General features: G+C 39.9%; 1 protein-coding gene across 9 annotated transcripts in view; it reads right to left on the reverse strand.

Annotated features, from left to right (window-relative positions):
* Nucleotides 1-18,494, reverse strand: part of RARB (retinoic acid receptor beta) — a 483,315-nt gene that overhangs the window by 421,405 nt on the left and 43,416 nt on the right. For 7 of the 9 annotated variants that reach the window (XM_067561899.1, XM_067561897.1, XM_067561901.1 and 4 more), the window contains one exon: nt 9,430-9,478. The exons of the other annotated variants lie outside the window; for them this stretch is intronic. The gene's annotated coding sequence lies outside the window, so the exon portion shown is untranslated. The remainder of the gene's footprint in view (nt 1-9,429; nt 9,479-18,494) is intronic. 9 annotated transcript variants of the gene reach the window in all.

Below are 18,494 nucleotides of genomic sequence, written 5' to 3' on the forward strand. Positions count from 1 at the left end.
ACACACAGAGATACTGAAGAGAAAAGAAAAAGCTGGAGTGAAGCAAGACAAAAGAGATGAAAAAAATCAAGGTAGGCAAAGAAAATTATATTTTATATTATAGAAAGCCTGCTGCCCAAATATATGATAAAGTGTCAATACACTTAGAACAGTTATTATTAAAATCACTTCCAGCATCATAAATGTACACAACATTTTATAGAGTAAGATAGGTTCCCTGTCCAGAAAAGATAAGAAATTATAAAAGTTTGTGTATAGGCTCAGACACACACAAGTATACATACACCCTGGGCTAGCTGTGACTCCGATGAGACACTCCCACAGACGAGTAAAGAGGAGCAGTGTAAAGGGATCTCACAGTAAATAAGAAGCAGGCCAACAAACCTTTATGAAGACAGTGGGCCTGGCTTTCATTTACATCAATGTCTCTTCACACCACTCTAGCAGTGAAAAGCACCCTTTGAGTTTAACTTTTGTCCACTTTAAGGCACCTCCACATCTGCAAAACAGTGTAGACTGGCCTTAGTGTAAGGGAAAATCAGAGCCAGTGTGTGTCTTGACACACAATGCGATATCAGGAATCTTTTGGGAAAAAACACCCTATAAGTAGAGAGAAAATCCCAGATGTCTCTTTCTGTTTTAAGCCTATGTGAAAAGGAAAAAAAGGAATTACCATGTACAAGAGAGAGCTGGGGGTCTGGTTCCTAACTAAATTGTAAGATTGGGAAAGTTCCTTTGTGTTTATTGTTTTTATCATAAACAAATATTTGGTTACAATGGATTTTTTTTTTTTTTTTAAACTTTGGACCATGAGCTAATGGTGTGTCATACTGTATTAGCTTAATGTATAAAATCATGTCTCCCTCTAGCAGCTGGCTCCAGTGACTATAAAAACTAAATAAGTTTCATTTAGCTCAAGTGGAAAAGACTGAAGTTTTTTGTGCAGATGGTCCCAAGATTGACACCCATGAATGTTTTACCCATATGCATGTAGCATGGATGCACATTCAGAATGGTACCCCACATGGGACTTCAGCTCTTGCAGACCCTAGACACTGGGGTAAATGTACATAATAGGTGATGTACGTAAGGTATTAGCTTAGTGCATGTGACCATGTCTCCGTGGGTTCTACCCGATGACGACTATGGTACCTGCACATATGCTGCCAATACGTAAGTGTTAAAATAGACTATTAATGGCCTAATTTTTAGGAGCACTGCACTTCTGTCTTTCCAATTTCTAATTTTAATACTCTGTCTTTCCAAGATGGGTGTCAGCAAGAAAGAAAGAAATATGGAGGCTGTTGAGTCAGGAAGATTTAATAACATGATTTCCTAGATTAGGTACCAATTAACCTCATCTTTAAAATACACGTCCTGATTTTCAGAGGTGCAGTGCAATGCCACAGTCCTTTCTTTGCAGTTTGTTTGGCTATTTGCCCCATAACCTTTTCTCTTCTCTATTTCGCCCATCCTCCCCTTTTCTGTATACTTTTTTCTTCTGTCTCCCCGATTCTTTATTGTTATCTGTCCTGTCTCTATTCTTAGCAAAGGCTGACTCATCTTTTTCCTTTCCTACTCCCTTCCTTTCCCATAAGGTCCACCAATCCATTCCCTTTCTTCTTCCCCTTCTCTCCCCACAACATAGGTCTCCCCTGATGAACTCTATTCCCTTCTCAGGCCCCCCATATCACTTCACTGTCTTCTCATTCCACCACCATCAACCTGACAGGATAGGAATGAAGCTGATGCTGGCACGTCCTGTTACTTAGAGAGTAACCCAGTCACTAACACTTCCACTTTTGTTTCTGCATCCCAAGCTCTACACACACAAAAATAACTATAACTGCTTCTGTCTTAGGCTGCACCCTGAACAAACACAACTTCCTTCTTCTGAATGCCCTCTCCTCACCCAAACATACCGCCTGCCTTTCTGGGATCCCCCTCCATGCCCTAACACAAACATATCTCCCTATCTCTTGGACCTGGTCTACATTTACCGGCAAATTCAGTGGCAGTCGACGGGAGTTACACAAGCTACATACAGTAGCTTGCATAACTTACGTTGACTTCCTAAAATCTGTTCTGCACACCATCTCCACTATGCTGCACCAACAGGAAATGTGTACCCATCGATGCAGAGTTACTCTTTTTTCAGAGGTGGTTTTATTAAATCGACTTCCAGATTGATTGAGTGGGTCTTCACTTCCGCTCAATTAATCTGGATAAATCGATCTGACAGCAGTGAATTTGCCACCATCAGTGTAGACATACCCTTGGATTCTCCAATCTCTTCCATCATCACTACCAGGCTCCTATTTCAGAATCTCTTCCCCACTCTCTTACAGTTCCACTTTCTTTAGTAATTATTATTGTAGTACGTAGGAGCCCTAGTCATGGACCAGGACACTCTACCTCCAGTTTTCTTACCTTCCTGGGTGTCCAGTCTCTCTCCCACTCTGCTCTTCCCTCTCCAAGATGTTGGACCCTTTCCTTCTTTTTCCCTCCCCAAACAACGCAATTTTACCTACCCTCAATACATTCCCAATAGCGTCCCTCCTGCAACTCCGTCCCTTACATCAGGGGTTCCCAAACCTTTTTTCCTGAGGCCCACCTGTGCATCTGCAATAGGCATTGTGGCCCTCTATTAACACTTCTTGAGGAAAATTATTGATTTTAATTATTACATACATATAAAACTGTAACACTGTAAATAAATAATGGACATGTTTCTTTTTCATTTTATGTAAATAACTAATGACAGAAATCCCTAGCAACATGCACTCAAAGAAATGCTTCAAGATCTTTGAAACCAAACAGTTTTAGTAAAATTACATTTTAAAAAAACATTGAGAGCAAGATGTTGTGTTCAAACAGGGAAAACAATTTTGTATAAAACTGAACAGTAAGCAACACAACATTAACAAAATTGTTAAAAACACATTGTGTTTATTCTAAAACAAAACAGTTGCCCAAATATGAACACTATATTGTGTTTTCAACTTTTTTTTAAAGTGTAAAATCTGAACTGTGCTGTGTAAGTAAAGACCCAACCCTACTCCCTGCTAATTAGAAAAGAATCAAATATTGTAAATAAAAAGATAAAATAACTTACAGACCCAGGAATCATCTTAATGGGATGGATGTGCCTGGACACAGGCGCAGTTTGACTTCTATATTGGGTAGGCAAGGGACCAGTACTCACAGTGTGTATCTTTCCACTCCCCTCCCGAACCTGGCCCTCCAATGCTATGGCCTGAGGGCAGGTACCAACCCTCCTCCCCAAAGGCAGTAAACCCCATTGATGCCCAGCATCCCTTCCCTTGCAAAGTCAGGGGCAAAAGCCCTGACTTCACCTTCCAAGTTGAGCCAAAGCTCTATGTCCCTCCCCTTACCATAAGCAGGGTCCCCCTGGCCTCTGCCTCCCCTCCTAGGGGTGCTGGGGGGTGTGGCTGAGGTCCCTTTGTGCTGCCAGTCACCAGTGGCAGGCACAGCGCAGCACGTTCCACTCCACCCTGGGACTGCCACAGCACCAGCTCAGTCTGCAGGGCCCGACTCTCCTGCAGCAGGCATCGAGAGCGCTCCTTCCAACAAGGGAGATCGAGAGGGGGCATAAAAAGGAGACAGAACCCATTACCCCAGCCCCAGAGAACCCCAGCCAGGCCCTGCGGCAGACGGGTGAGGGGGAGACGGAGACCCAGTTTGGTCCAAGATGAAGTACACTGATAGGGAGTGGAGAGGGTGGGGTGGGCTGTGGCGTATGAAGAATTAAGGGTGTTTCAGAAGGGGTAGGGCAGCCATGTTGTGGAGGAGGAGCTAGGAGATGTGGGGTGAGGGAACCCCAAGTTTGGGGGGAAATGGGGCAGGGAACCCTGGGTTAGGCAGGGGAGGCCCCAGTCAACAAAATGGCTAAGCAAGCCCAGCTGCCAGGGACAGGTTGAGGATGCGCCCATTGCCAGCTGCATGCTCCACCCTGGCGATGGATGGATGGCTGGGGAGGGCACCATGTGCAATATGCAGGGGGGGGGGGGGGGGAGGAGGAGGAGGGCAGTTGTCTCCTAGCATGGAGAACGGAGACAGAAGGGGGGAAGAAGACAGGTCAGTAACCTGGGGAGTCCCAGATACCCCCCACTCCCCCCCAACCCACTGCCTGCAAGCCAGATGCTGAGGAAGAGAGAAGGAAACCTTCTAGCTGAGCCTCTGCTACTCCCCAAACCCAACTTTTCCCCACACAAAAAACTCCCCCTCTTCCAAACCCTCCTCCCAAACTCCCCCCTACACATGTTCTCCATGCAGCCTCTGTCAGGCTGGACAAATGGACCAGGCTCAGTGCCCTGGTGCTGTGCTGAAAACCAGGAAGTGAGTGGAAAGATGCAGTTTGGGGGAGCAGGGCAACACTCCTACGTGTCCCGCCCCTAATCTCCACCCGTGGTGGGACTGGAGAATGCAGTTGTGTCAACAGACCACCCAGGACTGTGTCCTGCCCATCTTCGAGTCACAGCCCACAGTTTGGGAATCCCTGCCTTACATTATGGAGCCAGCTCTCCACTTTCTCAACATTCTCCCACCCCAAGTTCCCCTGCTCCCACTGGGGAGAAGAGAATCCTGACACATGTAGCATCTCAGTGCCCCTCTCCTGCTAGCTTGAGGGTGGTTGCTGTGGGAGGAGCTAGGAATGCCAGAGGAGTGGGATGAGCCCGAACAAGATATAGGTCCTTCAGTTTGAGGTGGGGACAGAGTCAATCTTTGAGGGGAGAAGGAGGAGTATAACAGATCAAAGTGCTGCAACCTTTAGCACTGAATCACTATGTTTACATGTTAGACAATGACTCCAGTCAACATTAGCCCAAATTTATTTATTTTTTTAAATGAGACATGATGTGAATAAGGAGACTAAGAAGTTTGAAGAGAAGAGCTTTAAGGAAGGCTATGAGCTTTCCAAGACAGAATGCAAATAAAATATATTAAAAAGGAGCGTGTTTTCAGTTAATCAGGTTACCTGGTATCAGTGTCTAAAGACTAACTACAGAAGGGATCATCAGTTTGAATCTTTTGTCTTGGGACCACAGAACAAAGGAGAAACCAGATGTCAGTTATGTAGAATTCACATTTTATAAAGCTGTCACCTGCATCAAAAGAAACAAAACAGTGTGCCTTTAATAAACAGCCACGCCAGGAATATCATTTCCATGTGTACAAGCGGAAGACTTGTAGGCAGTGTGAGTTACGCCAGAGTAAGGACTACAGCATTAGATCAGAATTAATTAAGAACCTTTTCCTTGAAATTCTATGTGGATTCAATTTTCATCATGCTTTTTGAAGACGACTCATCACTGGAGTAATCTTTTGGACCATCAACAGTATTAAAGTACGACACATAATATTTATATGATAACAGCATATTACAAATTGATCCTGAGGGCAGGAACAGTAATTTTGCTGTCTACATAAGCCATCTCTAAATGCAGTTAAAAAAAATCATTTCACAGGCTAAAGTATATAATAAAATAAAGTTAATAAGCATGACTGAGACACAGAGGGAACAAATTATTTTCTGGTAATGCACCCTAATGTTAAGGCTGGATGAGTCCGATAACCTAAAGCAGTGCAGAAGTTTTACGATCTGCAGGGGTTCCTTCCTCTAAAACAGATGAAAAGGCCACCAATGCTTGACAAAACAATAGGCAGGCATTTAAGTTACATGCCCAGTTATGTAGAACACCAAAACAGGACATGAGCCAGTGTAAAATGTATTTATATGGCATTACAAACTTTAAAGAATTGCTTTATTTGACTAGAAAATGCTAATTAATAGGTCAAAGGTATCATGGAGCAACATTCTACTTCTGTTCACTCATATCTTTATGCTGACATAACTGCTGCAAACTATTCTCTATTGCTCCCCACCCTGTCTTACAGATTGTAGTTGATCTAATACTTGAAATTAAATTCAAGTAAATTGAGAAAAGATTTCCTATGAAATAATTACTTGCTTGTGCTGTATGCGTGAACTACAGGTACTTCCCCTTTTGTAATTAAACAACACTCATCTTTCACATACAAAGTCTCAGTTTATTATTTCTTGTCAGAACAGGTTTTGAGAATGGAATTGTGAAATGATTAGTAATAATGTCACTGAAAGATTACTCTGCATAATTGACCATCTACTGTAGTTCCAGTCCTAGTTCTGGAAGCAGAATGTACAGTTATAATTAAAGAAATTATTCAATATATTAAATGAACACACTTCCAATGCTCATTTAAGCAGATCAGCAATATAAAACAATTTATTTGATATACAATCATTTCCTTTTATCATAAGAGATAATACATGGCATCTCTCCGCACTCAGCAGGAAGAAAGAACTTCTCTTCTAACACTCCTACACTGAAACTAACTAGGCATACATGTCTAAACGTACAGCAAATGCAACAATATCTCTGAATCGCTAAAGCAAAGTGCAAGCATCTGACATCAAGACTCCGCATCTCCATTCACAGTCCCAGAGTCTGCTACCCTTGTTACACTTATGTTACTTAAATTATCTAGTGCCTGAAGGCCTGAGGGTGAAACTGCTGCAGTGATGTATATGTACATAAGTGCTAAGGACAGGAATTAAATAATGAGGAGAGTGAGCCCAGGTTGTGAGAGAATGTTGGTGAATTTGCAAATACCTGATCTAAAAAGGTGGTGGGAACCCATATTTTGTTAATTCTAGCCCACTGCATACATTGAAGTATAAAAGCTATAGGTTTTAGCTTAGTCAACCAATGCCTGCTTTCAAAATTGCTATAAACAAAGGTATGTTTAAACAACACTCATACTGTAGACATCACTGACCATCCCAAGATAAGGAAAAGAAATCAGAGTTAAAGAAAAACTGGTGTTTTGCTTTCTTTTTTAATGTCAAATTCAAATAAGTGGTCAGTTTCATTCTGTCTTGGAATCTTCATCATTTCAGTCAACCTGCATAAAAAAACAAAATAGAACCCACTTTCTGTTTAAAAAATTATCAGAACACGCTTGCATAATGTAGAGTTTTCATCCAGATGCTAAACATGCTTTATGAACATTCATTAATCTTCACAAAAACCCTGAGCTAACTTTATCATTCCCACTTCACTGGTGAATGAACTGAGGCATGGAGAAGTTGTGGTATGCCTAAAGTCACAGACCCAGACAATGACATAGCTGAGAATGGAGACAAGGGTTTTTGACTCCCAGGTTTCTGTTCTATCTACCCGCCACACTTGACCAAATGCACTTACTTGCATCATATCTAAATTTGGCCTGCTGCCTCTGAATAACCTAACCTAAATACATATTTCAATGTATCCATGATAACAAATCCTTTGTGTATTATATTTTGTAACAAGTCTATTTTTACAAGTGTGTGTTTTGTACCATTTTACAGCAGAAAAAAAAATGAGCACACACATACAGATCTATATTAGCTTTATCAGAAACCACAACTATATTATATTTACAAAATATAGCTACTCTTTGCTGACATAGCCAATACTTTCCTAAAGATTGTGGGTGACATTTTTTAGTCTTCTAAGGGATTTAGATACACATCTTCAATTAATATTCATGAAAAGTATGTGCCTATATCCCTTAAATGGCTTTGAAAATCTCAGCCTACAAGTCCTACCTTCCCTTGTTCTCTTCCTATTCTATTTCATAGGGTGTATCTACATTGGAATAAAAGTAGGTCAGCTGATTCTGGCTCACAGGGCTCAAAACTGCTGTGTAGACATTCAGGCTCAGGCTGGAGCCTGGGCTCTGGGACCTGCCCTCCCCCTGAGCCCAAATGTCAACACAGCAATTTTACAGCCCCGCAGCCTGAGCTCTATGAGCCAGAATCAGATGACTCAGGCCAGCTGCGGGTGTTTAATTGCTGTGTAGACGTACCCATAGTTATCACATTAAATCCTTAACTAATCTGCAAAGGTTAAAATGTACATGAGCCAAAGTGAAATATAATGCCCCCATTCCACAGTAATATCCATATCACATATACAACTACAGGAACACACATGACTGCAGCCCCAAGCTTAATGTTTATAGTTCCAAAGGTGCAATGATGCTAAATGAGTTTAACACTTCATTTGGTATGACTCAACATAGCCCATTCAGATAATGAATCCCTAGTATATCCGCAGGTGCAAACCGCTATTCTTGTTTTCCTGCAAGATGGCATCTTAAAATAGTCTGACAAAACGTTCAAAGTGTCAGTGCTTCTTATAGTTAGACAAATAAAGACAATGGATAGCCATGCAAAGCTATTAACATCTGCTCAAAACCTGCAGTTCTCCTTTTCTTCTTCCAGCACTTATTCAAGTTAGCATTCATTTGTATAATTCTTTAGACCACTGCACGTTTAAGCATGTCACATTTCCACTATGTCTCATTTATATAATTAGTACTAACATATGGCCCACAATCAATATAGAAAATTTAGAATAATTTTTAGCAAGCCATCAGACCTAAATGGGTCTATTTTCAACATGGAGTGAAGGGAATTAAACATGCAAACCCCATTTTCAATAAAAGGAGCATAGAAATGGAAATTTACCCCAAAAGGTGAGGCTGCTTATCACATCAAATGCAGAAAATTACATTGCTACTAACTTACAAAGAATAGAATAAAATGCAATAGATTTTATAGAATGCCTTTCCTGTATCCAAGTGTACTGTTAAAAAATGAGTTGGCTACAGGTAGTGCAGCAGAAATGTATACAGTAGGTAAACCCAAGTCCACTCTTAGTTAGCAATAGTTTGCATGGGCAATAGTTCACATTAGAATACATCCTAATGAGAGAGATTTTATTAATACTTTTTCTTTCTGAAAAAAATCTAGAGATATTTTCTCGTAGTCAGAAATGGACAGAGAGATCATTTTAACATCTCCACTGATAGGTGTAATACAGCACACACTAGATCTATGCTATGGTGCTAGGTATTTGTATATGAGCTCACTCCATAGTAAAGCAACAGATTTATGACGACTTTTCATTCAGATGTGAGAGTACACCAGCCCTAAAAATCTTTGGCCTGATTTTCCATTCTGTTACATTAATTTTACACTCCAGCATAAAAATGATGTAAATGGGAGGAGAATCGCAGGCATAATCTATAATGTCAATAGACTATTTGCCACTTCCCTGAAATAAACCTTCTGCAGCAACAGTGAATTTATTCTGTGGAAAGAGTTATGTTGCAGTTTCACTGATGATCAATAAGTCAAATGTACAAAGTTAGAATAATAAACTACTCTCAATGCATAGAAGATCTTCCAGTGATGACAATGGACCTGACCCAGAAAGAGCTTCAACGGAGCTGCAGCAGATCAGGCATACAAAGATCAAAGATATACTGGAATAGAATGGTCCTAACTAAAATTTTAAGACCAAATTCTTAGCTCACCTACACAATGCATCTCAAATTAACTTCACCAGGAACTGCAACAGTATAACTGCGAAGAGAAATTGGACATTAGTTAATAACGTTACTGTTGAGTTCAGCATTATTCAGTGGAAAAAATAACTGTCATGGTATGTACAATTATGTGATTTGCACAAAAAATGCAAGCGCATGTTTGGTGCATAGCTGGGCACTTAAGATACCTTAAAATCTGGAACATAAAGTGCCATTGTTAGGTTTCAGAGTTACTACCCCATTGAGATGAATAGGACAGGTCACATCACTCTCACAGCTGTTGCTTTAAGCAGTGTAAGAAAGGTCTTCATTGAGTCACATTGAAAAGGACATCACTACTTTTATGGTTAGCAGTTTACTTTTTATCTAAAATGAAAGCTTGCACTGTGCAGATTCATAACCTGCCAAGTAGGTCACAAATTCACCAAGAAGGCTGACACCAGTGGTTTACAAGCAAGAGGTAGTAAGAATATTAATAATCACTTTAGTTGTAAGGAATCTAACAGTAAAACAAATGCTGAGAATCTGAAGATGTGGGGCAAATACTGACCTGACATAAGCAGGTGACACTCCTGACTTCAGTGAGTGCCACTTGCTCATATCAGATGTAAATTTGGCTCTTTACATGTTTAGCACCATTTATCATTACGTGCATTCATCCTTAAAAACACAGAAGAGTAAGTGTGTTTCAAATGTGTGAACAGCAGTGTGGTGACATAAAATTTAATTGAGTCTTAGAGTAAGCCCTAAATGTGCAACATTTGCCTACAATAAGAGCTACACAAAGCTGGAAATCTGACAGTTGTGAAAAGGAATTAAATGTGTTAACAGGTATTGAAAAAACATTTAGCTATTACGTTTTATATATGTCAAAATGCATTCAGAGGCCTCAGGCATCATGAGGGAAGGAAGAAGATGGAGGAAGGAAGACTGAGCTGGTTGCTGCATTTACAACATTGGCTAGCACTGCCATTATTAATGAGATTCACAATGGGCACTGAGGCTAGGGAGCCGTAATGACTAGGAGAAGAGAGAGGGATAAATCAACACAGATGGAAGGAATTCTTTATGATGCAAAAATTGTTCTTTACAATGTTAAAATGCAATGGTCTTTCCTTATACTCTTAACCACAGTCAAATGATCTGCTTACTTTATTCAAATTCTCATGATAACCTGCTTGACACTGAAAGCTCTGTGATACATTTTTACAAATGTAGAAGAAGAAATATGTTGAGGAATTATGCTTTAGTCTGTCTATATGAGATTTTTTAGATGACTATCACTTTTATCTAAGCTTTGTGCAACAAACACAGAACTGAGTGTACTGTAAACAGGAGTGGCCATATCCAGATGTTCATACTCATATTTAATAACTACACATTTACTCCCCTTGATTCAGAGAGAGCAAAAGTGTCAGACTCTGGCATAATATTCCCACAGACTTGTTTCTGGCATAAATATATGGGTGAGTTTTGTTTTCCCTTCTTCCTCATTTCTTTTTCTTCTTTGACTTCTACTTTTTCTGTTCCATGCCATCAGTTAGTATTATTACAAGGAACAAATGGTAAAATATGAACTGTAAATACAAAGATATCATAACTTTAAAAGTGGCTTAGGTTTCAATCGACTTCTGCTTCACCATGCATTCTTTCTAGCTTCCATGCAGCCAACAAGATTGACTCTGCTTGGAAAAGAGGGTTAATGGACAATTGGGAAGGCATGTTGAACGGAGGTCACAGAATTAAATATTACTTAGGAGCACAATATGCAGTGACAAAATTGACATCATCACAGAGGAATGGTGACATTAGCCTTAGAGTACGTGAATGATGAGCATCCTTCCCACAGTTAAACTACTCTTTAGTAGAGACAAAGCATGAGAAAGCATGCAAGGACTTTTAACCACAAAGGAGGTTACAACCCAAAACATCAGGCCTAATTCTCATTTACACTAAGGATGTAAAGGGGATTTAACGTGAGTGTAATTTACACCTCTTTATACTGTCAGAGTGGACTGAAGCATCCTTACTGTAAATAAGAATTGTGATTTTATCATGATTCAAATCTAGGTGCATATATACACAACCACATATGCTCATAGGAGGCATTAGGGATGCAGGTAGCCTATAGCCTCTGTTTGATTCTTTTCCTAAATTCCAACAGCAAAGCAAGACCTTTCCATATTTCAGTCTGAAATCTGTGTAAGGTCAAGGTTACTGGTCTAATTTAAGATAAAACACTAAAAATTAAATTTGTGATTTTAAATTACACTAAAAATACTTTGCAAGATGAGTTTTGCTACTCCTTCCATCCGTACCAGTCTCTCATTACTGTCTACTTGCCATTGTTTCCCAATAAATTTAAAGAACATTTCACATATTTGACCTGGAATTTTCTTAACAATTTCAGCATGGCCCAGCTCACATGACAAACAGTGTTTAAGTAGCAGAGCTAGTGCATACTTAAGTAATGGACCAGGTCACTACTCTGGCTATATAAATCATAAAAAGGTCTAGGGTAATATCACTTACAGTGGCATGAACCATTACACAGAAAGACTAACAATGAACAGCTAGTTTGGTGCCAAGAAGATAGGTTTTTAGCAGCATTAAAGGCACACCACAGCTAAGTCCAGACAGGGTGTGATGGTATCATTAGTTAAGTTTAAAGAGCCTTGCCAATATAATTAACAGAAAAGGAGGAGGCCATTTACAGAGCTGAATATTAATTAAAAAAAATTCATAAAATATCTGTAACTATGTTAATGAAAACAGTTTTTTTTCCCATTTAAAGGGTGTCCTGCGGGGTTATGAAACCATACAAATATAATTGTATAATGTATCAGAATAGAATGTGAAAATGGCTAAAAATAATAATGAAAATTACCAGACTAGTTTCACTGAAGAAGCAGAGTGAAATAATAAGTAAATTATATTTTTTTACAGTGTTTTCCTTTTTCAATCAGGGAAGTTATTAGTAACAACAGACAAGAAAAAAATACATGAGGTTTTGATAACATCCCATGCAAACCCACTATCTTCAATGAGGCTGTACCAGTGTATACCAGTGCAAACCCTGGCTCATGAAACCTATGATAGTAAAATAATGTACAGAATGAAAAACTGATTTATCATATCTCATCTCCAGTATGACAGTTATGATCACCTTGCACTTTGTTTTCCTACACTGTTAATACCTGCAAAATGTTAGAAGAGCATAAACAATGTCTTACAAAGCCAATGATACAATCTGGGGGAGGAGGTTAGACTGCACGATATATGAATACATGATTATTCAGACCATCACTGTGTCATCATCAGTCTACATACTCGCTTCCAAAAGCAATTCGCTCTTTTTCTGAAACTCAGTGACATTGTCTGGAAGCACCTTGTGGACTAAATTAATCTATTATGTAGAACTGTTTCATGAGCATGAATGACAACACCTTTTCCAGCTACGTAGTGCTGATTTGACAAATTTGTAGAGGGATCATGAGAACTGAATAGGGCACCAGTTTCTTTTACCCCCTCCTGCCCTTTCCCCTCCAGATGAGTTCGACTGCTACCCTATGAGCTCTCAATGATCTCTCAGGTGAGAACCTAATGCTCAGCCCCTCATTAGGAAATTCTCAGAGCTCCATTTCTTACTGTTCAAAATAATATTTATGCATTTTGTCACAGCTCCAATTTCCACCAAGTTGCGGGCCTCCTCTTTTCCATGCCCCTCATGTGACCGCACTGTTTACACTTCCCTAGAAACAGCTCTGGTGCTAAATTTGAAGAATTCATGGTGAGTGTCAGGTTAACACAACTTTGACCCAACAATAATGTACACAAGTGCCACAACGCACCATTGTATGTTCACCAGGCAGTTCCTCTCTTCTGCAAAATAGATCTCATTCTTTTAGCCGGTAGTATAAGTGATTACAGTGCTTCTCTCATAAAAACTCTACCACCACCAAATCCTAAGAAAAATTAGTAAATTGGGAAATCAGCTACAAGAAAATAAAATGGCATCTGTTCAGGACTGTCAAAGGAAAAACCTAAACTACAGTGTGAATTTCTTTAAAATAAAACTACATGCTAATATATTTCACATTTTAATACAAAAGACAGGGATACACAAATACAAGCTACTATTATACACAACAAGATGGAAAAATTGTTGTGAAAAAAATAACTGTACAGATATCAATTAAGGAACAAGGATTTTTAATAATATGAATTTTTTGTCTATTCATTAAGGGCAACGTTTTCAAAAGCACCTAAATAAGTTAGATGCTTTTGAAAATGCTACCCATTGAGTTTAAAAAGGCAAAATACAATTTAACAAAAATAATCATAATCTAATACACAGCCAGCAAAGGTGAGCAGATTTTAATCTTTACATCTACTCTATAAAACCCAGAAGGAATTGTTACACTAGCCAGGAATATCTGTCAAATAACCTCTCCATTATATTTACACAGCCTCTGAAGTGAATCCTTTACCACTCTTCCTGCTGCACAGCTGGAATGGTTGGTCAGCACTGCCAGATGTTAGAAGACTATCAAACTGAAGCATCTGAGTTTTTATTCTGGAAAGAGCCGGCATAACACCTGGTCTTTTTCATTTTGACTGGCCTGTATAATATCGCACAGCTGAGTTTCACGAGTCACAATGAATGTGACAGTTCAAACAATACCCTTTGGTGATGCAATGACTGAAACAGCATGATTATTTGTCATTGTGCTTTTGCAAAGGGGAACTTCATCGGGAAGCTGCAGGAGCTCTCTTTTAAAAAAAAAAATCTTGCTTGGTTGGCTCTTTGATATCTACAAAGGGTCTTATTCTATTATTAGTGTGTGCATATAGTTTCCATTGATAATAAAAGCCAAGTTCCACATGTACATCAAGGAAAGAGTAAGGCCCATAATCTCCATAATAGCATCCTCCAGTTGAAACACAGCTTTCCACCAAGATCCTGTATTTGCAAAAGAATAAAGTACACTTTTAAAAGTTAAAATGAATCCAATGCATTTAAAGCAGTAACTGCATGAGGCATGCTGCCTAAGGTAATCAACCCCTGGGTCCAGGCCTATCTAGATAACCTCAGCAATCTCTCTCTCAACTCTGTATATAATTATGAACAAATGCAAAAGGAAACAGGAGTCTAACTTGGATTTTATACACATGGTGAAATTCTGTCATTGCACTGAGATAGCGGAAGATCTATGCACCAGTTAAATTCCACGTACACCCTGTTTTCAAGCCTAATGTGGTGTGTAGGCATTGTGCTGCCACTCTGTACAATGGTAAAATCTGCCCTCTATGAATACAATAATTCCATACACACAAAACATTATATTAACATATGTGTTTCTGAGAAACTATGTAAGAATATTTGGAAATAAAAAAATCACATTCACTTCACCTCTAGTCTTACCCATACATTTTTTCTTCACAAATTTTAATGGAACAATTTGTTTGATTTGTTCTACACAGAACTGTGTTTCCCCTCTTTTTCTGACTGAAGAATCACAACCTTCATATTATGAATGTGTTTCCTAAATAAAGGAGAGATGTAGCTAGAATATGATAACTTGAAACACTAACAAAATCAAATTTCATAAAATATAACTAAGCAATTTCCTCACTACAAATGCAAAACCAATAAAGAACAGGTGATTATCATCTTTCGGGCCTCCTTACATAAATGTAGAATGGGGATATATGAAGCAGCAGTCATTTTTTAATGCTCACTGTCTTGAGAGAGTCATATATATTGATAACAGCTAGTGTCCTTGAATGAAGCCCAATGTAAATTCCATCAATTACCTTGTTTCAAGAGAATTTGTTAGCCATAACATGCACAGCATTAGAGGTTTCTCCAAATCAGCACTTGATTCTATTGAAAGGGAAAATCCACACAGAGCTGGTTCCGGAACACACATAAGTATACACTCTATTCCATATGACCTCTTTGACTATTGTACATGGAATCCTTGGTCAGATTAACACTCATTTAATATGACTCAATACCTGCCTTTATTTGGAATTTTTCCATGAATAATGTCTAAATTTAGATCCCTAGATATCTATCAAAAACTCCCTTTACTAAGAAATCAGGAAGGCCAAAGCACAATTGGAGTTGCGGTTAGCAAGGGACGTGAAGAGGAACAAGAAGGGTTTCTACAGGTATGTTACCAACAAGAGGAAGATTAGGGAAAGTGTGGGACCGTTACAGAATGGGGGAGGCAACCTAGTGACAGAGGATGTGGAGAAAGCTGAGGTACTCAATGCCTCTTTTACCGCTGTCTTCACAGACAGAGTCAGCTCCCAGACTACTGCACTGGGAGGCACAGAATAGGAAAGAGGTGAACATCCCGCAGTGCTGAAGGAACAGGTTCAGGACTACTTAGAAAGATTGGACATACACAAGTCCATGGGGCCAGATGCAATGCACCGAGGGTGCTGAGGGAGCTGGCTGATGTGATTTCAGAGCCATTAACTATTATCTTTGAAAGCTCGTGGCAATTGGGGGAGGTCCCTGATGACTGGAAAAAAGCAAATATAGTGCCCATCTTCAAGAAAGGGAGGAAAGAGGATCCAGGGAATTACAGACCAGTCAGCCTCACCTCAACCCCTGGAAAAATCATGGAGCAGGTCCTCAAGGAATCCATTTTAAGGCACTTGAAAGAGAGGAGTGATCAGGAACAGTCAACATGGATTCTCCAAGGGAAAGACATGCCTGACCAATCTGATTGCTTTCTATGAAGAAGTGACTGGCTTTGTGGATGTGGGGAAAGCGGTGGACGTGATATACCTTGACTTTAGCAAGGCTTTTGATACAGTCTCTCACAGTATTCTTATCAGCAAGTTAAGGAAGTATGGGTTGGATAAATGGATTATAAAATGGATAGAGAACTGGCTAGAGCATAGGGCTCAACAAGTAGTGATCAATGGCTCCATGTCTAACTGGCAGCCGGTCACAAGCGGAGTGCCCCAGGGGTCGGTCCTGGGGCCGGTTTTGTTCAACATCTTCATTAATGATCTGGAGGATGGGGTAGATTGCACCTTCAGCAAATTTGCAGATGATATTAAGCTAGGGAGAGTGGTAGATACCCTGGAAGGTAGGGATAGGATACAGAGGGACCTAGACAAATTGGAGGATTGGGCCAAAAGAAATCTGATGAGGTTCAACAAGGACAAGTGTAGAGTCCTGCACTTAGGACAGACGAATCCCATGCACAGTTACAGACTGAGGACCAATGAGCTAGGCAGCAGTTCTGCAGAAAAGGACCTGGGGGTAACAGTGGATAAGAAGCTGGATATGAGTCAGCAGTATGCCCTGCTTGCCAAGAAGGCTAATAGCATATTGGGCTGCATTAATAGGATAATTGCCAGCAGATTGTGGGAAGTGATCATTCCCCTCTATTCGGCATTGGTGAGGCCACATTTGGAGTATTGTGTCCAGTTTTAGGCCCCCCACTACAAAAAGGATGTGGACAAGTTGGAGAGAGTACAGCAGAGGGCAACAAAAATGATTAGGGGGCTGGAGCACAAGACTCATGAGGAGAGGCTGAGGGAACTAGGCTTGTTCAGTCTACAGAAGAGAAGAATGAGGGGGGATTTGATAGCGGCCTTTAACTACCTGAAAGTGGGTTCCAGGGAGGATGGAGCTAGGCTGTTCTCAGTGGTGGCAGATGACAGAACAAGGAGCAATGGTATCAAGTTGCAGTGGGGGAGATCTAGGTTGGACATTAGGAAAAAGTTTTTCACTAGGAGGGTGGTGAAGCACTGGAATGGGTTACCTAGGAAGGTGGTGGAATCTTCATCTTTGGAGGTTTTTAAGCTGCAGCTTGACAAAGCCCTGACTGGGATTATTTAGCTGAGGTTAGTCCTGGTTAGTCCTGCTTTGAGCAGGGAGTTGGACTAAATGACCTCCTGAGGTCCCTTCCAACTCTATGATTCTATGAAATAGCTCTCCTCCTGTGAATAAGCTATGGAACAATAATGAACAATATCTTCCCACCTTCAGAACCAAGTCTGAATGATGAGAAGCTTGAGATCTTGGTTGCTTCTGTATTCAAGGCAAAAATACAAGTAACTCTGAAATAGATAAAAGTGTGTTAAAAATAAACTAACAAACAAACAAACCTTCGGGACATTAGAAATACCCAACAACTGAAATTGAATTGTTAAAGTAGGTCAGACCAGTGGCCTGTCTAATCCAATATCTGGACCCTGATAGTGACCAGAACCAGTTGTTCCTGAGGAAGACGCAACAAGATGCAAGAAATCCTATAATGTATAATTATAGAATAATCTGTCCATAATGGAAGTTTCTTTCTAACCCAGGCAATTAGTGATTGATTTATACTCTGAAGCATGAAGGTTTACATCTAATTTTTTAATCCCATCTAATGTAACTGATTGTTCTATCATCCATATAAATGTCTGATTTTTTTTTTTAATTCCATACTCTTGGGCTCAATGATGTATTTTGGCTGAGAACTACCCTTCTTTCATAATGCTCAGGTCTTTTTCCTAAGTGGTCACAGTTAATTTAGAACTCAACCATGTGTGATTAGGACAAATTATTCCTTCTGAGGTATTTTTCCTTGCAGTTGTCAAAAATAACTTTCATCTGCCATAGTGCTGCCCTTTCATCTAGATTTGTTAGGTCCCTCTGGAGCTCTTTGCATTTTTTCTAGTCCTGACTTCCCTAAATAATTTTATGTCATCTGCGAATGTTGTCACCTCTTTCTTCACCACCTTTTCTACATCATTAATGGATATATTAACCACACCCACTCTACTATACAAACTCGGAGCACCTCGCTGTTAACCTTTTGCCATGCTGAAAATTCACTATGTATTCTGACCGTCTCTTTATGCATCCTGTCTCTTGGCTAGTTTCTAATCCATGAGCGTACTATACTGAACCTGCTGACTCCTTACTGGGAACTGTGTTAACCCCCACTGCAACATCCAGCCAACGAAGTGCTCCATGAACAGCACAGGAAAGGGAAATACTGCCAGAGATGAAAGGGCACCTGGCTCAGGAGGGT

Source organism: Emydura macquarii, unplaced genomic scaffold, assembly GCF_026122565.2.
Source record: "Emydura macquarii macquarii isolate MOO-44397 ecotype Brisbane River unplaced genomic scaffold, CSIRO-AGI_Emac_v2 contig_2422, whole genome shotgun sequence".
Lineage (NCBI taxonomy): Eukaryota > Metazoa > Chordata > Testudines > Chelidae > Emydura > Emydura macquarii.